Genomic DNA, 24845 nt, shown 5'->3' on the forward strand with positions numbered 1-24845 from the left:
CTAGTTCACCTACATAGTCCAAGGTCCGCTAGTTAACCTAGATATTCCAAGTGCCCGTTAGTTAACCTCGATGGTCCAAGTGTCCCCTAGGTAACCTAGATTATCCAACAGCCCGCTAGTTAACCGACATTGTCCAAATACCCGCTAGGTATCGTAGATAGTTCAAGTGCCCGCTAGGTAACCTAGATAGTCCAAGTGCCTGCTAGGTAACCTACATATTTCAAGTGCCTGCTAGGTAACCTAGATAGTCCTAGTGCCCATTAGTTAACCTAGATAGTCCAAGTGCTCGCTAGGTAACCTACATAGTTCAAGTGCCCACTAGGGAACCTACATAGTCCAAGTGCCCGTTAGTTAACGTAGATTGTCCAAGTGTCCGCTAGGTAACCTAGATAGTCCAACAGCCTGCTAGTTAACCTACATTGTCCAAGTACTCGCTAGGTAACGTAGGTAGTTCAAGTGCCCGCTAGTTAACCGAGATAGTCCAAGTGCTCGCTAATTAACCTAGATCGTCCAAGTGTCCGTTATTTAATCTACATAGTACAAGTGCCCGGTAGGTAACCTAGATAGTCCAAGTGCCCGCTCGTTAACCTGTATCGTCCAAGTGCCCGCTAATTAACTTACATAGTCCAAGGGCCCGCTATTAAGCTACATTGTACAAGGGCCCGCTAGATAACCTAGATAGTCCAAGTGCCCGTTAGTTAACCTAGATAGTCCAAGTGCAAGCAAGGTAACCTAGATAATCCAAGTGCCCGCTAGTGAACCTACATAGTCCAAGGCCCGCTATTTAACCTACATAGTCCAAGTGCCCGCTAGGGAACCTACATAATCAAAGTGCCCTTTAGGGAACTAAGATAGTCCAAGTGCCCGCTCGGGAACATACATAGTCCAAGTGCCCACTAGGGAACCTACATAGTCCAAGTGCCCGTTAGTTAACCTAGATGGTCCAAGTGCCCGCTAGGTAACCTAGATAGTCCAAGTTCCCGCTAGGTTACCTACATAGTCCAAGTGCCCACTAGGGAACCTACATAGTCCAAGTGCCCGTTAGTTAACCTAGATGGTCCAAGTGTCCGCTAGGTAACCTAGATTATCCAACAGCCCGCTAGTTAACCGACATTGTCCAAATACCCGCTAGGTATCGTAGATAGTTCAAGTGCCCGCTAGGTAACCTAGATAGTCCAAGTGCCTGCTAGGTAACCTACATATTTCAAATGCCTGCTAGGTAACCTAGATAGTCCTAGTGCCCCTTAGTTAACCTAGTAGTCCAAGTGCTCGCTAGGTAACCTACATAGTTCAAGTGCCCACTAGGGAACGTACATAGTCCAAGGGCCCGCTAGGTAACCTAGATTTTCCAAGTGCTCGTTCGTTAACCTAGATAGTCCAAGTGCCCTCTAAGTAACCTATTAGTCCAAGTTCCCGCTAGGTTACCTACATAGTCTGAGTGACCGCTAGTTAACCTAGATAGTCCAAGTGCCCGCTAGTTAACCTAGATCGTCCAAGTGCCTGCAAGTTAACCTACATAGTCCAAGGGCCCGCTAGTTAACCTGCATAGTCCAAGGCCCCTCTAGTTAACCTAGATCGTCCAAGTTCCGCTAATTAACCTACATAGTACATGTGTCCGAACGTAACCTAGATAGTCCAAGTGCCCGCTAGGTAACCTACATAGTCCAAGTGCCCGCTAGGTAACCTAGATAGTCCAAGTGCCCATTAGCTAACATAGATAGTCCAAATGTCCGCTAGGTAATCTACATAGTCCAAGTGCCCTTTAGGGAACTAAGATAGTCCAAGTGCCCACTAGGGAACCTACATAGTCCATATGCCCTCTAGGGAACCTACATAATCCAAGTGCCCACTAGGGAACCTACATAGTCCAAGTGCCCGTTAGTTAACGTAGATTGTCCAAGTGTCCGCTAGGTAACCTAGATAGTCCAACAGCCTGCTAGTTAACCTACATTGTCCAAGTACCCGCTAGGTAACGTAGGTAGTTCAAGTGCCCGCTAGTTAACCGAGATGGTCCAAGTGCTCGCTAATTAACATAGATCGTCCAAGTGTCCGTTATTTAATCTACATAGTACAAGTGCCCGGTAGGTAACCTAGATAGTCCAAGTGCCCGCTCGTTAACCTGGATCGTCCAAGTGCCCGCTAATTAACTTACATAATCCAAGGGCCCGCTATTAAGCTACATAGTACAAGGGCCCGCAAGATAACCTAGATAGTCCAAGTGCCCGTTAGTTAAACTAGATAGTCCAAGTGCAAGCAAGGTAACCTAGAGGGTCCAAGTGCCCTCTAGGTTACCTGAATATTCCAAGTGCCCGTTCGTTAACCTATATTGTCCAAGTGTCCACTAGGTAACCTACATAGTCAAAGTGCCCGCTAGGTAACCAAGATAGTCCAAGGACCCACTAGTTAAACTACATAGTCCAAGGGCTCACTTGTTAACTTTGTAGTCCAGCTGCCCGCTAGTTAACCTAGATTGTCCAAGTGCCCGCTACTTAACCTAGATTGTCCAAGTGCCTGCTAGTTAACCTACATGGTCCAAGGGCCCACTAGTTAACCTAGATAGTCCAAGTGTCCTCTAGTTAACCTACATAGTCCAAGTGCCCGCTATTTAACCTAGATTGTCCAAGTGCCTGCTAGTTAACCTACATAGTCCAAGTGCCCGCTAGGCAACCTAGATAGTCCAAGTGCCCGCTAAGGAACTTACATTGTCCAAGTGCATGCTAGTTAACTTAGATAGTCCAAGTGCCCGCTAGTTAACCTAGATAGTCCAAGTGCCTGCTAGGTAACCTAAATATTCCAAGTGCCCGCTAGTTAACATAGATAGCCCAAGTGCCCCTAGGGAACATACATAGTCCAAGTGCCCGCTAGGTAACCTAGATAGTGCAAGTGCCCGCTAGTTAATCTAGATAGTTCAAGTACCCGCTAGGTAACCTAGATCGTCCAAGGGCTCCCTAGTTAGCCTACATAGTCCAAGTGCCCGCTAGGTAACCTAGATAGTCCAAGTGCCCGTTCGGTAACCTAGATGGTCCAAGTGCCCTTTAGGGAACCTAGATAGTCCAAGGGCCCGCTAGTAAACCTACATAGTCCATGCGCCCGCTATTTAACCTACATAGTGCAACTGTCCGCTAGTTAATCTACATATTCCAAGTGCCCGCTAGTTAACCTACATAATCTAAGTGACCGTTAGCTAACCTAGATAGTCCAAGGGCCCGCTAGTTGACCTACATAGTCCTAGTGCCAGCTAGGTAACCTAGATAGTACAAGTGGCCGCTAGGGAACCTAGATAGTCCAAGTGCCTGTTAGCTAACCTAGATAGTCCAAGTGGCGGCTAGGTAACCTACATAGTCCAAGTGCCCGTTCGTTAAACTAGATAATCCAAGTGCCCGCTAGGTAACCAAGACAGTCCAAGTGCCCGCTAGTTAACCTACATAGTCCAAGTCCCCAATAGGGAACCTACATAATCCAAGTGCCCGCTAGGCAACCTACATAGTCCAAGTGCCCCTTAGTTAACCTAGATAGTCAAAGTGCCTGCTAGGTAACCTAGATAGTCCAAGTGCCTGCTAGGTAACCTACATAGTCCAAGTGCCCGCTAGGTAACGTAAATAGTCCAAATGCCCGCTAGGGAAACTACATAGTCCAAGTGCCTGCTAGTTAACCTAGATAGTCCAAGTGCCTGCTAGTAAACCTACATAATCCATGCGCCCGCTAGTTAACCTACATAGTGCAAGGGCCCGCTAGTTAACCTAGATCGTGCAAGTGTCCGCTAGTTAACCTATATAGTCTAAGTGCCCGCTAGTTAACCTATATACCAAGTGCCTGCTAGGTAACCTATATAGTCCAAGGGCACGCTAGTTAACATACATAGTACAAGCGCCCACTAAGAAACCTAGATAGTCCAAGTGCCCGCTCTGGAACCTAGATAGTCCAAGTGCCCGCTCTGGAACCTACATAGTCCAAGTGCCTGCTAGGGAAACTACATAGTCCAAGTGCCCGCTCTGGAACATACATAGTCCAAGTGCCCGCTAGGGAATCTACATAGTCCAAGGGCCGGCTAGTTAACCTACATAGTCCAAGTACACGCTAGTTAACCTAGATCTTCCAAGTGCCCGGTAGTTAACCTACATATTTAAAGGGCCCGCTAGTTAACCTACATAGTCCAAGTGCCTGCTAGATAACCTACATAGTCCAAGTGCCCGCTAGGCAACCTAGATAGTCCAAGTGCCCGCTAAGGAACCTACATAGTCCAAGTGCCCCTAGGGAACATATATAGTCCAAGTGCCCGCTAGGTAACCTTGATAGGCAAGTGCCCGCTAGTTAACCTAGATAGTTCAAGTACCCGCTAGGTAACCTAGATCGTCCAAGGGCTCCCTAGTTAGCCTACATAGTCCAAGTGCCCGCTAGGTAACCTAGATAGTCCAAGTGCCCGTTCGGTAACCTAGATAGTCCAAGTGCCCTTTAGGGAAACTAGATAGTCCAAGGGCCCGCTAGTAAACCTACATAGTCCATGCGCCCGCTAGTTAACCTACATAGTGCAACTGTCCGCTAGTTAACCTACATATTCCAAGTGCCCGCTAGTTAACCTACATAATCTAAGTGATCGTTAGCTAACCTAGATAGTCCAAGGGCCCGCAAGTTGACCTACATAGTCCTAGTGCCAGCTAGGTAACCTAGATAGTACAAGTGGCCGCTAGGGAACCTAGATAGTCCAAGTGCCTGTTAGCTAACCTAGATAGTCCAAGTGGCGGCTAGGTAACCTACATTGTCCAAGTGCCCGTTCGTTAAACTAGATAATCCAAGTGCCCGCTAGGTAACCTAGACAGTCCAAGTGCCCGCTAGTTAACCTACATAGTCCAAGTCCCCGATAGGGAACCTACATAATCCAAGTGCCCGCTAGGCAACCTACATAGTCCAAGTGCCCGCTAGGTAACCTACATAGTCCAAGTGCCCGCTAGGTAACCTAAATAGTCCAAATGCCCGCTAGGGAAACTACATAGTCCAAGTGCCCGCTAGTTAACCTAGATAGTCCAAGTGCCTGCTAGTAAACCTACATAATCCATGGGCCCGCTAGTTAAACTACATAGTGCAAGTGCCCGCTAGTTAACCTATATCGTGCAAGTGTCTGCTAGTTAACCTGCATAGTCCAAGTGCCCGCTAATTAACCTATATACCAAGTGCCTGCTACGTAACCTAGATTGTCCAAGGGCACGCTACTTAACCTACATAGTACAAGTGCCCGCTAAGGAACCTAGATAGTCCAAGTGCCCGCTCTGGAACCTATAGAGTCCAAGTGCCTACTAGGGAACCTACATAGTCCAAGGGCCCGCTCTGGAACATACATAGTCCAAGTGCCCGCTAGAGAATCTACATAGTCCAAGGGCCGGCTAGTTAACCTACATAGTCCAAGTACACCTTCAGTTAACCTAGATATTCCATGTGCCCGGTAGTTAACCTACATAGTCCAAGGGCCCGCTACTTAACCTACATCGTCCAGGGGCCCGCTATGTAACCTAGATAGTTCAAGGGCCCGCTAGTTAACCTACATAGTCCAAGTGCCCTCTAGTTAACCTACATAGTCCAAGTGCCTGCTAGTTAACCTACATAGTCCAAGGGCCCACTAGGTAACCTAGATAGTCCAAAGGCCCGCTAGGTAACCTACATTGTCCTAGTGCACCCTAGTTAACCTACATTCTCCAAGTGCCCGATAGAGAAACTACATAGTCCAAGTGCCCGCTAGGGAACCTACATAGTCCAAATGCCCGCTAGTTAACCTACATAGTCCAAGTGCCCGTTAGGTAACCTAGATAGCCCAAATGCCCGCTAGGGAACCCACATAGTCCAAGTACCCTCTAGGGAACTTACATAGTCCAAGGGCCCTCTAGGTAACCTACATAGTCCAAGTGCCCGTTAGTTAACCTAGATAATCCCAGTGCCCGCTAGGTAACCTCGATAGTCCAACAGCCCGGTAGGTAACCTACAAAGTCTAAATGCCCTCTAGGTTATCTATATAGTCCAAATGCCCGCTAGGGAACCTACATAGTCCAAGTGCCCGCTAGTTAACATAGATAGTCCAAGTGCCCGCTAGGTAACCTAAGTAGTCCAAATGTCCGATAGGGATCCTACATAGTCCAAGTGCCCGCCAGGTAACCTACATAGTCCAGTGCCCGTTCGTTAACCTAGATAGTCCAAGTGCCCGCTAGGTAACCTAGACTGTCCAAGTGCCCGCTAGGTTACCTACATAGTCCAAGTGCCCGTTCGTTAACCTAGATAGTCCAAGCGCCCGCTAGGAAACCTACATAGTCCAAGGGCCCGCTAGGTAACCTAGATAGTCCAAGTGCTCGCAAGTTAACCTACATAGTCCAAGTGCCGGCATGTAACCTAGATAGTCCAAGTGCCCGTTAGGTAACCTAGATAGTCCATGTGCCCGCTAGGTAACTTACATTGTCCAAGTTCCCGCTAGGTAACCAAGAGAGTCCAAGTGCCCGTTACCTAACCTAGATAGTCCAAGTGCCCGCTAGGCAACCTACATAGTCCAAGAGCCCGTTCGTTAACCTAGAAGTCCAAGTGCCCGCTAGGTAACCTAGACAGTCCAAGTGCCCGCTAGGTTACCTGCATATTCCAAGTGCCCGTTCGTTAACCTAGATAGTCCAAGTGTCCACTAGGTAACCTACATAGTCCAAGTGCCCGCTAGGTAACCTATATAGTCCAAGTGCCCCCTAGGTAACCAAGAAGTCCAAGTGCCCGCTAGGTAACCTAGACAGTCCAAGTGCCCGCTAGGTAACCTAGATAGTCCAAGTGCCCGCTAGTTAACCTAGATCGTCCAAGTGCCTGCTAGTTAACCTAGATAGCCCAAGTGCCGGCTAGGGAACTTTCATAGTCCATGTGCCCACTAGGTAACCTAGATAGTCCAAATGCCACTAGGTAACCTAGAGTCCAAGTGCTCGCTAGTTAACCTACATAGTCCAAGTGCCCGCTGTGTAACCTAGATATTCCAAGTGCCTGCTAGGTAACTTACATTGTCCAAGTTCCCGCTAGGTAACCTAGATAGTCCAAGTTCCTGTTACCTAACCTAGATAGTCCAAGTGCCCGCTAGGCAACCTACATAGTCCAAGAGCCCGTTCGTTAACCTAGAAGTCCAAGTGCCCGCCAGGTAACCTAGAGAGTCCAAGTGCCCGCTAGGTTACCTGAATATTCCAAGTGCCCGTTCGTTAACCTAGATAGTCCAAGTGTCCACTAGGTAACCTACATAGTCCTAGTGCCTGCTTGGTAACCTATATAGTCCAAGTGCCCGCTAGGTAACCAAGATAGTCCAAGGACCCACTAGTTAAACTACATAGTCCAAGGGCTCACTTGTTAACTTTGATAGTCCAGCTGCCCGCTAGTTAACCTACGTTGTCCAAGGGCCCACTAGTTAACCTAGATAATCCAAGTGTCCTCTAGTCAACCTACATAGTCCAACTGCCCGCTAAATAGCCAAGATAGTCAAAGTGCCCGCTTGTAACCTACATAGTCCAAGTTCCCACTAGGTAACCTAGATAGTCCAAGTGCCCGTTACCTAACCTAGATAGTCCAAGTGCCCGCTAGGTAACCAACAGAGTCCTAGTGCCCGCTAGTTAACCAACATTGTCCAAGTGCCCGATATGGAACCCTCATAGTCCAAGTGCCCGTTAGGTAACCTACATAGTTGAAATGCCCGCTAGTAACCTACATAGTCCAAGTGCCCGCTAGGGAACTTACATAGTCCAAGTGCCCGTTAGTTAACCTAGATAGTCCAAGTGCCCGCTAGTTAACCTAGATAGTTCAAGTACCCGCTAGGTAACGTAGATAGTCCAAGTGCACGCTAGGTAACCTAGATAGTCCAAGTGCCCGCTACGTAACCTACAAAGTCCAAGTGCCCCCTAGGTAATCTATATAGTCCAAATGCCCGCTAGGGCACCTACATAGTCGAAATACCCGCTAATTAACCTACATAGTCCAAGTGCCCGCTAGCTAACCTAGATAGTCTAAGGGCCCAATAGTTAACCTACATAGTCCAAGTGCCCGCTAGTTAACCTACATAGTCCAAAGGCCCGCTAGTTAACCTAAATAGTGAAAGGGCCCGCTAGTTAACCTAGATCGTCCAAGTGTCCGCTAGTTAACCTACATTGTCCAAGTGCGCGCTAGTTAACCTACATAATCCAAGTGCCCCTTAGCTAACCTAGATAGTCCAAGGGCCCGCTAGTTGACCTACATAGTCCAAGTGCCCGCTAGGTTACCTAGATAGACCAAGTGCTCGCTAGTTAACCTAGATAGTTCTAGTGCCCGTTAGTTAACCTAGATAGTCCAAGTGCCCACGAGGGGACGTACATAGTCCAAATGCCCGCTAGGTAACCTACATAGTCCAAGTGCCCGCTAGGGTATGTACATAGACCAAGTGCCCGCTAGGTAACCTAGATAGTCCAAGTGCCCGGTAGTTAACCTACATAGTCCCAATGCCCTACACAAACCTACATAATCCAAGTGCCCAATAGGGAACCTATATAGTCCAAGTGCCCCCTATGGAACCTACATAGTCCAAGTGCCCGTTAAGGAACCTAGACAGTCCAAGTGCCCACTAGGGAACCTGCATCGTCCAAGTGCTCGCCAGGTAACCTAGATAGTGCAAGGGCCTGCTTGATAACCTACATAGTCCAAGTGCCCGATAGGGAACCTAGAGAGTCCAAGTGCCCATAGGGCACCTATATAGTCCAAGTTCCCGCTAGGGAACCTACATAGGCAAAGTGCACGTTAGGGAACCTGCATCGTCCAAGTGCCCGCTAGTTAACCTAGATCGTCCAAGTGCCCGCTTGTTAACCTACATAGTCCAAGGGCCCGCTAGTTAACCTACATAGTCCAAAACCCGCTAGTTAACCTAGATAGTCCAAGTGCCCGCTAGTTAACCTAGATATTCCAAGTGCAGGCTAGTTAACCTAGATCGTCCAAGTGTCCGCTAGTTAACCTACATATTCCAAGTGCCCGTTAGGTAACCTACATAGTCCTAGTGCTCGCTAGGTAAACTAGATAGTCCAAGTTCCTTTTAGCTAACTTAGATAGTCCAAGTGCCCGCTAGGTAACCTAGATAGTCCAAGTGCCCGCTAGGTAACCTACATAGTCAAAGTGCCCGCTAGGTAACCTAAATAGTCCAAGTTCCTCTTAGCTAACGTAGATAGTCCAAGTGCCCGCTAGGTAACCTTGATTGTCAAAGTGCCCGTTAGGTAACCTAGATAGTCCAAGTGCCCGTTAGGTAACCTAGATAGTCCAAGTGCCCGCTATGGAACCGACATAGTCCAAGTGCCCGTTAGTTAACCTAGATAGTCAAAGTGCCTGCTAGGTAACCTACATAGTCCAAGTGCCCGCTAGGTAACGTAAATAGTCCAAATGCCCGCTAGGGAAACTACATAGTCCAAGTGCCTGCTAGTTAACCTAGATAGTCCAAGTGCCTGCTAGTAAACCTACATAATCCATGGGCCCGCTAGTTAACCTACATAGTGCAAGGGCCCGCTAGTTAACCTAGATCGTGCAAGTGTCCGCTAGTTAACCTATGTAGTCTAAGTGCCCGCTAGTTAACCTATATACCAAGTGCCTGCTAGGTAACCTATATAGTCCAAGGGCACGCTAGTTAACATACATAGTACAAGCGCCCACTAAGAAACCTAGATAGTCCAAGTGCCCGCTCTGGAACCTAGATAGTCCAAGTGCCCGCTCTGGAACCTACATAGTCCAAGTGCCTGCTAGGGAAACTACATAGTCCAAGTGCCCGCTCTGGAACATACATAGTCCAAGTGCCCGCTAGGGAATCTACATAGTCCAAGGGCCGGCTAGTTAACCTACATAGTCCAAGTACACGCTAGTTAACCTAGATCTTCCAAGTGCCCGGTAGTTAACCTACATATTTAAAGGGCCCGCTAGTTAACCTACATAGTCCAAGTGCCTGCTAGATAACCTACATAGTCCAAGTGCCCGCTAGGCAACCTAGATAGTCCAAGTGCCCGCTAAGGAACCTACATAGTCCAAGTGCCCCTAGGGAACATACATAGTCCAAGTGACCGCTAGGTAACCTTGATAGGGCAAGTGCCACTAGTTAACCTAGATAGTTCAAGTACCCGCTAGGTAACCTAGATCGTCCAAGGGCTCCCTAGTTAGCCTACATAGTCCAAGTGCCCGCTAGGTAACCTAGATAGTCCAAGTGCCCGTTCGGTAACCTAGATAGTCCAAGTGCCCTTTAGGGAAACTAGATAGTCCAAGGGCCCGCTAGTAAACCTACATAGTCCATGCGCCCGCTAGTTAACCTACATAGTGCAACTGTCCGCTAGTTAACCTACATATTCCAAGTGCCCGCTAGTTAACCTACATAATCTAAGTGATCGTTAGCTAACCTAGATAGTCCAAGGGCCCGCAAGTTGACCTACATAGTCCTAGTGGTGCCAGCTAGGTAACCTAGATAGTACAAGTGGCCGCTAGGGAACCTAGATAGTCCAAGTGCCTGTTAGCTAACCTAGATAGTCCAAGTGGCGGCTAGGTAACCTACATTGTCCAAGTGCCCGTTCGTTAAACTAGATAATCCAAGTGCCCGCTAGGTAACCTAGACAGTCCAAGTGCCCGCTAGTTAACCTACATAGTCCAAGTCCCCGATAGGGAACCTACATAATCCAAGTGCCCGCTAGGCAACCTACATAGTCCAAGTGCCCGCTAGGTAACCTACATAGTCCAAGTGCCCGCTAGGTAACCTAAATAGTCCAAATGCCCGCTAGGGAAACTACATAGTCCAAGTGCCCGCTAGTTAACCTAGATAGTCCAAGTGCCTGCTAGTAAACCTACATAATCCATGGGCCCGCTAGTTAAACTACATAGTGCAAGGGCCCGCTAGTTAACCTATATCGTGCAAGTGTCTGCTAGTTAACCTGCATAGTCCAAGTGCCCGCTAATTAACCTATATACCAAGTGCCTGCTACGTAACCTAGATTGTCCAAGGGCACGCTACTTAACCTACATAGTACAAGTGCCCGCTAAGGAACCTAGATAGTCCAAGTGCCCGCTCTGGAACCTATAGAGTCCAAGTGCCTACTAGGGAACCTACATAGTCCAAGGGCCCGCTCTGGAACATACATAGTCCAAGTGCCCGCTAGAGAATCTACATAGTCCAAGGGCCGGCTAGTTAACCTACATAGTCCAAGTACACCTTCAGTTAACCTAGATATTCCATGTGCCCGGTAGTTAACCTACATAGTCCAAGGGCCCGCTACTTAACCTACATCGTCCATGGGCCCGCTATGTAACCTAGATAGTTCAAGGGCCCGCTAGTTAACCTACATAGTCCAAGTGCCCTCTAGTTAACCTACATAGTCCAAGTGCCTGCTAGTTAACCTACATAGTCCAAGGGCCCACTAGGTAACCTAGATAGTCCAAAGGCCCGCTAGGTAACCTACATTGTCCTAGTGCACCCTAGTTAACCTACATTCTCCAAGTGCCCGATAGAGAAACTACATAGTCCAAGTGCCCGCTAGGGAACCTACATAGTCCAAATGCCCGCTAGTTAACCTACATAGTCCAAGTGCCCGTTAGGTAACCTAGATAGCCCAAATGCCCGCTAGGGAACCCACATAGTCCAAGTACCCTCTAGGGAACTTACATAGTCCAAGGGCCCTCTAGGTAACCTACATAGTCCAAGTGCCCGTTAGTTAACCTAGATAATCCCAGTGCCCGCTAGGTAACCTCGATAGTCCAACAGCCCGGTAGGTAACCTACAAAGTCTAAATGCCCTCTAGGTTATCTATATAGTCCAAATGCCCGCTAGGGAACCTACATAGTCCAAGTGCCCGCTAGTTAACATAGATAGTCCAAGTGCCCGCTAGGTAACCTAAGTAGTCCAAATGTCCGATAGGGATCCTACATAGTCCAAGTGCCCGCCAGGTAACCTACATAGTCCAGTGCCCGTTCGTTAACCTAGATAGTCCAAGTGCCCGCTAGGTAACCTAGACTGTCCAAGTGCCCGCTAGGTTACCTACATAGTCCAAGTGCCCGTTCGTTAACCTAGATAGTCCAAGCGCCCGCTAGGAAACCTACATAGTCCAAGGGCCCGCTAGGTAACCTAGATAGTCCAAGTGCTCGCAAGTTAACCTACATAGTCCAAGTGCCGGCATGTAACCTAGATAGTCCAAGTGCCCGTTAGGTAACCTAGATAGTCCATGTGCCTGCTAGGTAACTTACATTGTCCAAGTTCCCGCTAGGTAACCAAGAGAGTCCAAGTGCCCGTTACCTAACCTAGATAGTCCAAGTGCCCGCTAGGCAACCTACATAGTCCAAGAGCCCGTTCGTTAACCTAGAAGTCCAAGTGCCCGCTAGGTAACCTAGACAGTCCAAGTGCCCGCTAGGTTACCTGCATATTCCAAGTGCCCGTTCGTTAACCTAGATAGTCCAAGTGTCCACTAGGTAACCTACATAGTCCAAGTGCCCGCTAGGTAACCTATATAGTCCAAGTGCCCCCTAGGTAACCAAGAAGTCCAAGTGCCCGCTAGGTAACCTAGACAGTCCAAGTGCCCGCTAGGTAACCTAGATAGTCCAAGTGCCCGCTAGTTAACCTAGATCGTCCAAGTGCCTGCTAGTTAACCTAGATAGCCCAAGTGCCGGCTCGGGAACTTTCATAGTCCATGTGCCCACTAGGTAACCTAGATAGTCCAAATGCCACTAGGTAACCTAGAGTCCAAGTGCTCGCTAGTTAACCTACATAGTCCAAGTGCCCGCTGTGTAACCTAGATATTCCAAGTGCCTGCTAGGTAACTTACATTGTCCAAGTTCCCGCTAGGTAACCTAGATAGTCCAAGTTCCTGTTACCTAACCTAGATAGTCCAAGTGCCCGCTAGGCAACCTACATAGTCCAAGAGCCCGTTCGTTAACCTAGAAGTCCAAGTGCCCGCCAGGTAACCTAGAGAGTCCAAGTGCCCGCTAGGTTACCTGAATATTCCAAGTGCCCGTTCGTTAACCTAGATAGTCCAAGTGTCCACTAGGTAACCTACATAGTCCTAGTGCCTGCTTGGTAACCTATATAGTCGTAGTGCCCGCTAGGTAACCAAGATAGTCCAAGGACCCACTAGTTAAACTACATAGTCCAAGGGCTCACTTGTTAACTTTGATAGTCCAGCTGCCCGCTAGTTAACCTACGTTGTCCAAGGGCCCACTAGTTAACCTAGATAATCCAAGTGTCCTCTAGTCAACCTACATAGTCCAACTGCCCGCTAAATAACCAAGATAGTCAAAGTGCCCGCTTGTAACCTACATAGTCCAAGTTCCCACTAGGTAACCTAGATAGTCCAAGTGCCCGTTACCTAACCTAGATAGTCCAAGTGCCCGCTAGGTAACCTACAGAGTCCTAGTGCCCGCTAGTTAACCAACATTGTCCAAGTGCCCGATATGGAACCCTCATAGTCCAAGTGCCCGTTAGGTAACCTACATAGTTGAAATGCCCGCTAGTAACCTACATAGTCCAAGTGCCCGCTAGGGAACTTACATAGTCCAAGTGCCCGTTAGTTAACCTAGATAGTCCAAGTGCCCGCTAGTTAACCTAGATAGTTCAAGTACCCGCTAGGTAACGTAGATAGTTCAAGTGCACGCTAGGTAACCTAGATAGTCCAAGTGCCCGCTACGTAACCTACAAAGTCCAAGTGCCCCCTAGGTAATCTATATAGTCCAAATGCCCGCTAGGGCACCTACATAGTCGAAATACCCGCTAATTAACCTACATAGTCCAAGTGCCCGCTAGCTAACCTAGATAGTCTAAGGGCCCAATAGTTAACCTACATAGTCCAAGTGCCGCTAGTTAACCTACATAGTCCAAAGGCCCGCTAGTTAACCTAAATAGTGAAAGGGCCCGCTAGTTAACCTAGATCGTCCAAGTGTCCGCTAGTTAACCTACATTGTCCAAGTGCGCGCTAGTTAACCTACATAATTCAAGTGCCCCTTAGCTAACCTAGATAGTCCAAGGGCCCGCTAGTTGACCTACATAGTCCAAGTGCCCGCTAGGTTACCTAGATAGACCAAGTGCTCGCTAGTTAACCTAGATAGTTCTAGTGCCCGTTAGTTAACCTAGATAGTCCAAGTGCCCACTAGGGGACGTACATAGTCCAAATGCCCGCTAGGTAACCTACATAGTCCAAGTGCCCGCTAGGGTATGTACATAGACCAAGTGCCCGCTAGGTAACCTAGATAGTCCAAGTGCCCGGTAGTTAACCTACATAGTCCCAATGCCCTACACAAACCTACATAATCCAAGTGCCCAATAGGGAACCTATATAGTCCAAGTGCCCCCTATGGAACCTACATAGTCCAAGTGCCCGTTAAGGAACCTAGACAGTCCAAGTGCCCACTAGGGAACCTGCATCGTCCAAGTGCTCGCCAGGTAACCTAGATAGTGCAAGGGCCTGCTTGATAACCTACATAGTCCAAGTGCCCGATAGGGAATCTAGAGAGTCCAAGTGCCCATAGGGCACCTATATAGTCCAAGTTCCCGCTAGGGAACCTACATAGGCAAAGTGCACGTTAGGGAACCTGCATCGTCCAAGTGCCCGCTAGTTAACCTAGATCGTCCAAGTGCCCGCTTGTTAACCTACATAGTCCAAGGGCCCGCTAGTTAACCTACATAGTCCAAAACCCGCTAGTTAACCTAGATAGTCCAAGTGCCCGCTAGTTAACCTAGATATTCCAAGGGCAGGCTAGTTAACCTAGATCGTCCAAGTGTCCGCTAGTTAACCTACATATTCCAAGTGCCCGTTAGGTAACCTACATAGTCCTAGTGCTCGCTAGATAAACTAGATAGTCCAAGTTCCTTTTAGCTAACTTAGATAGTCCAAGTGCCCGCTAGGTAACCTAGATAGTCCAAGTGCCCACTAGGTAACCTACATAGTCAAAGTGCCCGCTAGGTAACCTATATAGTCCAAGTTCCTCTTAGCTAACGTAGATAGTCCAAGTGCCCGCTAGGTAACCTTGATTGTCAAAGTGCCCGTTAGGTAACCTAGATAGTCCAAGTGCCCGTTAGGTAACCTAGATAGTCCAAGTGCCCGCTATGGAACCGACATAGTCCAAGTGCCCGTTAGTTAACCTACATAGTCAAAGTGCCTGCTAGGTAACCTAGATAGTCCAAGTGCCTGCTAGGTAACCTATATAGTCCAAGTGCCCGCTAGGGTATGTACATAGACCAAGTGCCCGCTAGGTAACCTAGATAGTCCAAGTGCCCGGTAGTTAACCTACATAGTCCCAATGCCCTACACAAACCTACATAATCCAAGTGCCCAATAGGGAACCTATATAGTCCAAGTGCCCCCTATGGAACCTACATAGTCCAAGTGCCCGTTAAGGAACCTAGACAGTCCAAGTGCCCACTAGGGAACCTGCATCGTCCAAGTGCTCGCCAGGTAACCTAGATAGTGCAAGGGCCTGCTAGGTAACCTACATAGTCCAAGTGCCCGCTAGGTAACGTAAATAGTCCAAATGCCCGCTAGGGAAACTACATAGTCCAAGTGCCTGCTAGTTAACCTAGATAGTCCAAGTGCCTGCTAGTAAACCTACATAATCCATGTGCCCGCTAGTTAACCTACATAGTGCAAGGGCCCGCTAGTTAACCTAGATCGTGCAAGTGTCCTCTAGTTAACCTATATAGTCTAAGTGCCCGCTAGTTAACCTATATACCAAGTGCCTGCTAGGTAACCTATATAGTCCAAGGGCATGCTAGTTAACATACATAGTACAAGCGCCCACTAAGAAACCTAGATAGTCCAAGTTCCCGCTCTGGAACCTAGATAGTCCAAGTGCCCGTTCTGGAACCTACATAGTCCAAGTGCCTGCTAGGGAAACTACATAGTCCAAGTGCCCGCTCTGGAACATACATAGTCCAAGTGCCCGCTAGGGAATCTACATAGTCCAAGGGCCGGCTAGTTAACCTACATAGTCCAAGTACACGCTAGTTAACCTAGATCTTCCAAGTGCCCGGTAGTTAACCTACATATTTCAAGGGCCCGCTAGTTAACCTACATAGTCCAAGTGCCTGCTAGATAACCTACATAGTCCAAGTGCCCGCTAGGCAACCTAGATAGTCCAAGTGCCCGCTAAGGAACCTACATAGTCCAAGTGCCCCTAGGGAACATACATAGTCCAAGTGCCCGCTAGGTAACCTTGATAGGGCAAGTGCCCGCTAGTTAACCTAGATAGTTCAAGTACCCGCTAGGTAACCTAGATCGTCCAAGGGCTCCCTAGTTAGCCTACATAGTCCAAGTGCCCGCTAGGTAACCTAGATAGTCCAAGTGCCCGTTCGGTAACCTAGATAGTCCAAGTCCCCTTTAGGGAAACTAGATAGTCCAAGGGCCCGCTAGTAAACCTACATAGTCCATGCGCCCGCTAGTTAACCTACATAGTGCAACTGTCCGCTAGTTAACCTACATATTCCAAGTGCCCGCTAGTTAACCTACATAATCTAAGTGATCGTTAGCTAACCTAGATAGTCCAAGGGCCCGCAAGTTGACCTACATAGTCCTAGTGCCAGCTAGGTAACCTAGATAGTACAAGTGGCCGCTAGGGAACCTAGATAGTCCAAGTGCCTGTTAGCTAACCTAGATAGTCCAAGTGGCGGCCAGGTGACCTACATTGTCCAAGTGCCCTTTCGTTAAACTAGATAATCCAAGTGCCCGCTAGGTAACCTAGACAGTCCAAGTGCCCGCTAGTTAACCTACATAGTCCAAGTCCCCGATAGGGAACCTACATAATCCAAGTGCCCGCTAGGCAACCTACATAGTCCAAGTGCCCGCTAGGTAACCTACATAGTCCAAGTGCCCGCTAGGTAACCTAAATAGTCCAAATGCCCGCTAGGGAAACTACATAGTCCAAGTGCCCGCTAGTTAACCTAGATAGTCCAAGTGCCTGCTAGTAAACCTACATAATCCATGGGCCCGCTAGTTAAACTACATAGTGCAAGGGCCCGCTAGTTAACCTATATCGTGCAAGTGTCTGCTAGTTAACCTGCATAGTCCAAGTGCCCGCTAATTAACCTATATACCAAGTGCCTGCTACGTAACCTAGATTGTCCAAGGGCACGCTACTTAACCTACATAGTACAAGTGCCCGCTAAGGAACCTAGATAGTCCAAGTGCCCGCTCTGGAACCTATAGAGTCCAAGTGCCTACTAGGGAACCTACATAGTCCAAGGGCCCGCTCTGGAACATACATAGTCCAAGTGCCCGCTAGAGAATCTACATAGTCCAAGGGCCGGCTAGTTAACCTACATAGTCCAAGTACACCTTCAGTTAACCTAGATATTCCATGTGCCCGGTAGTTAACCTACATAGTCCAAGGGTCCGCTACTTAACCTACATCGTCCATGGGCCCGCTATGTAACCTAGATAGTTCAAGGGCCCGCTAGTTAACCTACATAGTCCAAGTGCCCTCTAGTTAACCTACATAGTCCAAGTGCCTGCTAGTTAACCTACATAGTCCAAGGGCCCACTAGGTAACCTAGATAGTCCAAAGGCCCGCTAGGTAACCTACATTGTCCTAGTGCACCCTAGTTAACCTACATTCTCCAAGTGCCCGATAGAGAAACTACATAGTCCAAGTGCCCGCTAGGGAACCTACATAGTCCAAATGCCCGCTAGTTAACCTACATAGTCCAAGTGCCCGTTAGGTAACCTAGATAGCCCAAATGCCCGCTAGGGAACCCACATAGTCCAAGTACCCTCTAGGGAACTTACATAGTCCAAGGGCCCTCTAGGTAACCTACATAGTCCAAGTGCCCGTTAGTTAACCTAGATAGTCCCAGTGCCCGCTAGGTAACCTCGATAGTCCAACAGCCCGGTAAGTAACCTACAAAGTCTAAATGCCCTCTAGTTTATCTATATAGTCCAAATGCCCGCTAGGGAACCTACATAGTCCAAGTGCCCGCTAGTTAACATAGATAGTCCAAGTGCCCGCTAGGTAACCTAAGTAGTCCAAATGTCCGATAGGGATCCTACATAGTCCAAGTGCCCGCCAGGTAACCTACATAGTCCAGTGCCCGTTCGTTAACCTAGATAGTCCAAGTGCCCGCTAGGTAACCTAGACTGTCCAAGTGCCCGCTAGGTTACCTACATAGTCCAAGTGCCCGTTCGTTAACCTAGATAGTCCAAGCGCCCGCTAGGAAACCTACATAGTCCAAGGGCCCGCTAGGTAACCTAGATAGTCCAAGTGCTCGCAAGTTAACCTACATAGTCCAAGTGCCGGCATGTAACCTAGATAGTCCAAGTGCCCGTTAGGTAACCTAGATAGTCCATGTGCCCGCTAGGTAACTTACATTGTCCAAGTTCCCGCTAGGTAACCAAGAGAGTCCAAGTGCCCGTTACCTAACCTAGATAGTCCAAGTGCCCGCTAGGCAACCTACATAGTCCAAGAGCCCGTTCGTTAACCTAGAAGTCCAAGTGCCCGCTAGGTAACCTAGACAGTCCAAGTGCCCGCTAGGTTACCTGCATATTCCAAGTGCCCGTTCGTTAACCTAGATAGTCCAAGTGTCCACTAGGTAACCTACATAGTCCAAGTGCCCGCTAGGTAACCTATATAGTCCAAGTGCCCCCTAGGTAACCAAGAAGTCCAAGTGCCCGCTAGGTAACCTAGACAGTCCAAGTGCCCGCTAGGTAACCTAGATAGTCCAAGTGCCCGCTAGTTAACCTAGATCGTCCAAGTGCCTGCTAGTTAACCTAGATAGCCCAAGTGCCGGCTAGGGAACTTTCATAGTCCATGTGCCCACTAGGTAACCTAGATAGTCCAAATGCCACTAGGTAACCTAGAGTCCAAGTGCTCGCTAGTTAACCTACATAGTCCAAGTGCCCGCTGTGTAACCTAGATATTCCAAGTGCCTGCTAGGTAACTTACATTGTCCAATTTCCCGCTAGGTAACCTAGATAGTCCAAGTTCCTGTTACCTAACCTAGATAGTCCAAGTGCCCGCTAGGCAACCTACATAGTCCAAGAGCCCGTTCGTTAACCTAGAAGTCCAAGTGCCCGCCAGGTAACCTAGAGTGTCCAAGTGCCCGCTAGGTTACCTGAATATTCCAATTGCCCGTTCGTTAACCTAGATAGTCCAAGTGTCCACTAGGTAACCTACATAGTCCTAGTGCCTGCTTGGTAACCTATATAGTCCAAGTGCCCGCTAGGTAACCAAGATAGTCCAAGGACCCACTAGTTAAACTACATAGTCCAAGGGCTCACTTGTTAACTTTGATAGTCCAGCTGCCCGCTAGTTAACCTACATTGTCCAAGGGCCCACTAGTTAACCTAGATAGTCCAAGTGTCCTCTAGTCAAACTACATAGTCCAACTGCCCGCTAAATAACCAAGATAGTCAAAGTGCCCGCTTGTAACCTACATAGTCCAAGTTCCCACTAGGTAACCTAGATAGTCCAAGTGCCCGTTACCTAACCTAGATAGTCCAAGTGCCCGCTAGGTAACCTACAGAGTCCTAGTGCCCGCTAGTTAACCAACATTGTCCAAGTGCCCGATATGGAACCCTCATAGTCCAAGTGCCCGTTAGGTAACCTACATAGTTGAAATGCCCGCTAGTAACCTACATAGTCCAAGTGCCCGCTAGGGAACTTACATAGTCCAAGTGCCCGTTAGTTAACCTAGATAGTCCAAGTGCCCGCTAGTTAACCTAGATAGTTCAAGTACCCGCTAGGTAACGTAGATAGTTCAAGTGCACGCTAGGTAACCTAGATAGTCCAAGTGCCCGCTACGTAACCTACAAAGTCCAAGTGCCCCCTAGGTAATCTATATAGTCCAAATGCCCGCTAGGGCACCTACATAGTCGAAATACCCGCTAATTAACCTACATAGTCCAAGTGCCCGCTAGCTAACCTAGATAGTCTAAGGGCCCAATAGTTAACCTACATAGTCCAAGTGCCCGCTAGTTAACCTACATAGTCCAAAGGCCCGCTAGTTAACCTAAATAGTGAAAGGGCCCGCTAGTTAACCTAGATCGTCCAAGTGTCCGCTAGTTAACCTACATTGTCCAAGTGCGCGCTAGTTAACCTACATAATCCAAGTGCCCCTTAGCTAACCTAGATAGTCCAAGGGCCCGCTAGTTGACCTACATAGTCCAAGTGCCCGCTAGGTTACCTAGATAGACCAAGTGCTCGCTAGTTAACCTAGATAGTTCTAGTGCCCGTTAGTTAACCTAGATAGTCCAAGTGCCCACTAGGGGACGTACATAGTCCAAATGCCCGCTAGGTAACCTACATAGTCCAAGTGCCCGCTAGGGTATGTACATAGACCAAGTGCCCGCTAGGTAACCTAGATAGTCCAAGTGCCCGGTAGTTAACCTACATAGTCCCAATGCCCTACACAAACCTACATAATCCAAGTGCCCAATAGGGAACCTATATAGTCCAAGTGCCCCCTATGGAACCTACATAGTCCAAGTGCCCGTTAAGGAACCTAGACAGTCCAAGTGCCCACTAGGGAACCTGCATCGTCCAAGTGCTCGCCAGGTAACCTAGATAGTGCAAGGGCCTGCTTGATAACCTACATAGTCCAAGTGCCCGATAGGGAACCTAGAGAGTCCAAGTGCCCATAGGGCACCTATATAGTCCAAGTTCCCGCTAGGGAACCTACATAGGCAAAGTGCACGTTAGGGAACCTGCATCGTCCAAGTGCCCGCTAGTTAACCTAGATCGTCCAAGTGCCCACTTGTTAACCTACATAGTCCAAGGGCCCGCTAGTTAACCTACATAGTCCAAAACCGGCTAGTTAACCTAGATAGTCCAAGTGCCCGCTAGTTAACCTAGATATTCCAAGTGCAGGCTAGTTAACCTAGATCGTCCAAGTGTCCGCTAGTTAACCTACATATTCCAAGTGCCCGTTAGGTAACCTACATAGTCCTAGTGCTCGCTAGGTAAACTAGATAGTCCAAGTTCCTTTTAGCTAACTTAGATAGTCCAAGTGCCCGCTAGGTAACCTAGATAGTCCAAGTGCCCGCTAGGTAACCTACATAGTCAAAGTGCCCGCTAGGTAACCTAAATAGTCCAAGTTCCTCTTAGCTAACGTAGATAGTCCAAGTGCCCGCTAGGTAACCTTGATTGTCAAAGTGCCCGTTAGGTAACCTAGATAGTCCAAATGCCCGTTAGGTAACCTAGATAGTCCAAGTGCCCGCTATGGAACCGACATAGTCCAAGTGCCCTTTAGGGAACGTACATAGTGCAAGTGCCCGCTAGGTAACCTAGATAGTCCATGTGTCCGCTAGTTAACCTACATAGTCCAAGTGCCCGCTAGGTAACCTAGATAGTCCAAGGGCCCGCTAGTTAACCTATATAGTGCAAGTGCCCGCTAGGTAACCTTGATAGTCCAAGTGCCCGCTATGTAACCTACATAGTCCTAGTGCCCGCTAGTTAACCAACATTGTCCAAGTGCCCGATAGCGAAGGTACATAGGCCAAGTGCCCTTTAGGTAACCTACATAGTCCAAATGCCCGATAGTAACCTACATAGTCCAAATGCCCGCTAGAAACATACATAGTCCAAGTGCCCGATAGGGAACCTACATAATCCAAGTGCCCGCTAGGGAACCTACATACTCAAAGTGCCCGTTAGGTAACCTAGATAGTCCAAATGCCCGCTATGGAACCCACATAGTGAAAGTGCCCGCTAGGGAACTTACATAGTCCAAGTGCCCGTTAGTTAACCTAGATTGTCCAAGTGTCCGCTAGTTAACCTACATAGTCCAAGTGCCCGTTCGTTAACCTAGATAGTCCAAGTGCCCGCTAGGTAACCTAGACTGTCCAAGTGCCCGCTAGGTTACCTACATAGTCCAAGTGCCCGTTCGTTAACCTAGATAGTCCAAGCGCCCGCTAGGAAACCTACATAGTCCAAGGGCCCGCTAGGTAACCTAGATAGTCCAAGTGCTCGCAAGTTAACCTACATAGTCCAAGTGCCGGCATGTAACCTAGATAGTCCAAGTGCCCGTTAGGTAACCTAGATAGTCCATGTGCCCGCTAGGTAACTTACATTGTCCAAGTTCCCGCTAGGTAACCAAGAGAGTCCAAGTGCCCGTTACCTAACCTAGATAGTCCATGTGCCCGCTAGGTAACTTACATTGTCCAAGTGCCCGCTAGGCAACCTAGATAGTCCAAGTGCCCGCTAAGGAACCTACATAGTCCAAGTGCCCCTAGGGAACATACATAGTCCAAGTGCCCGCCAGGTAACCTTGATAGGGCAAGTGCCCGCTAAGTAACCTAGATCGTCCAAGGGCTCCCTAGTTAGCCTACATAGTCCAAGTGCCCGCTAGGTAACCTAGATAGTCCAAGTGCCCGTTCGGTAACCTAGATAGTCCAAGTGCCCTTTAGGGAAACTAGATAGTCCAAGGGCCCGCTAGTAAACCTACATAGTCCATGCGCCCGCTAGTTAACCTACATAGTGCAACTGTCCGCTAGTTAACCTACATATTCCAAGTGCCCGCTAGTTAACCTACATAATCTAAGTGATCGTTAGCTAACCTAGATAGTCCAAGGGCCCGCAAGTTGACCTACATAGTCCTAGTGCCAGCTAGGTAACCTAGATAGTACAAGTGGCCGCTAGGGAACCTAGATAGTCCAAGTGCCTGTTAGCTAACCTAGATAGTCCAAGTGGCGGCTAGGTAACCTACATTGTCCAAGTGCCCGTTCGTTAAACTAGATAATCCAAGTGCCCGCTAGGTAACCTAGACAGTCCAAGTGCCCGCTAGTTAACCTACATAGTCCAAGTCCCCGATAGGGAACCTACATAATCCAAGTGCCCGCTAGGCAACCTACATAGTCCAAGTGCCCGCTAGGTAACCTACATAGTCCAAGTGCCCGCTAGGTAACCTAAATAGTCCAAATGCCCGCTAGGGAAACTACATAGTCCAAGTGCCCGCTAGTTAACCTAGATAGTCCAAGTGCCTGCTAGTAAACCTACATAATCCATGGGCCCGCTAGTTAAACTACATAGTGCAAGGGCCCGCTAGTTAACCTATATCGTGCAAGTGTCTGCTAGTTAACCTGCATAGTCCAAGTGCCCGCTAATTAACCTATATACCAAGTGCCTGCTACGTAACCTAGATTGTCCAAGGGCACGCTACTTAACCTACATAGTACAAGTGCCCGCTAAGGAACCTAGATAGTCCAAGTGCCCGCTCTGGAACCTATAGAGTCCAAGTGCCTACTAGGGAACCTACATAGTCCAAGGGCCCGCTCTGGAACATACATAGTCCAAGTGCCCGCTAGAGAATCTACATAGTCCAAGGGCCGGCTAGTTAACCTACATAGTCCAAGTACACCTTCAGTTAACCTAGATATTCCATGTGCCCGGTAGTTAACCTACATAGTCCAAGGGCCCGCTACTTAACCTACATCGTCCATGGGCCCGCTATGTAACCTAGATAGTTCAAGGGCCCGCTAGTTAACCTACATAGTCCAAGTGCCCTCTAGTTAACCTACATAGTCCAAGTGCCTGCTAGTTAACCTACATAGTCCAAGGGCCCACTAGGTAACCTAGATAGTCCAAAGGCCCGCTAGGTAACCTACATTGTCCTAGTGCACCCTAGTTAACCTACATTCTCCAAGTGCCCGATAGAGAAACTACATAGTCCAAGTGCCCGCTAGGGAACCTACATAGTCCAAATGCCCGCTAGTTAACCTACATAGTCCAAGTGCCCGTTAGGTAACCTAGATAGCCCAAATGCCCGCTAGGGAACCCACATAGTCCAAGTACCCTCTAGGGAACTTACATAGTCCAAGGGCCCTCTAGGTAACCTACATAGTCCAAGTGCCCGTTAGTTAACCTAGATAGTCCCAGTGCCCGCTAGGTAACCTCGATAGTCCAACAGCCCGGTAGGTAACCTACAAAGTCTAAATGCCCTCTAGGTTATCTATATAGTCCAAATGCCCGCTAGGGAACCAACATAGTCCAAGTGCCCGCTAGTTAACATAGATAGTCCAAGTGCCCGCTAGGTAACCTAAGTAGTCCAAATGTCCGATAGGGATCCTACATAGTCCAAGTGCCCGCCAGGTAACCTACATAGTCCAGTGCCCGTTCGTTAACCTAGATAGTCCAAGTGCCCGCTAGGTAACCTAGACTGTCCAAGTGCCCGCTAGGTTACCTACATAGTCCAAGTGCCCGTTCGTTAACCTAGATAGTCCAAGCGCCCGCTAGGAAACCTACATAGTCCAAGGGCCCGCTAGGTAACCTAGATAGTCCAAGTGCTCGCAAGTTAACCTACATAGTCCAAGTGCCGGCATGTAACCTAGATAGTCCAAGTGCCCGTTAGGTAACCTAGATAGTCCATGTGCCCGCTAGGTAACTTACGTTGTCCAAGTTCCCGCTAGGTAACCAAGAGAGTCCAAGTGCCCGTTACCTAACCTAGATAGTCCAAGTGCCCGCTAGGCAACCTACATAGTCCAAGAGCCCGTTCGTTAACCTAGAAGTCCAAGTGCCCGCTAGGTAACCTAGACAGTCCAAGTGCCCGCTAGGTTACCTGCATATTCCAAGTGCCCGTTCGTTAACCTAGATAGTCCAAGTGTCCACTAGGTAACCTACATAGTACAAGTGCCCGCTACTTAACCTATATAGTCCAAGTGCCCCCTAGGTAACCAAGAAGTCCAAGTGCCCGCTAGGTAACCTAGACAGTCCAAGTGCCCGCTAGGTAACCTAGATAGTCCAAGTGCCCGCTAGTTAACCTAGATCGTCCAAGTGCCTGCTAGTTAACCTAGATAGCCCAAGTGCCGGCTAGGGAACTTTCATAGTCCATGTGCCCACTAGGTAACCTAGATAGTCCAAATGCCACTAGGTAACCTAGAGTCCAAGTGCTCGCTAGTTAA

Source organism: Tenrec ecaudatus, chromosome 1, assembly GCF_050624435.1.
Source record: "Tenrec ecaudatus isolate mTenEca1 chromosome 1, mTenEca1.hap1, whole genome shotgun sequence".
NCBI lineage: Eukaryota > Metazoa > Chordata > Mammalia > Afrosoricida > Tenrecidae > Tenrec > Tenrec ecaudatus.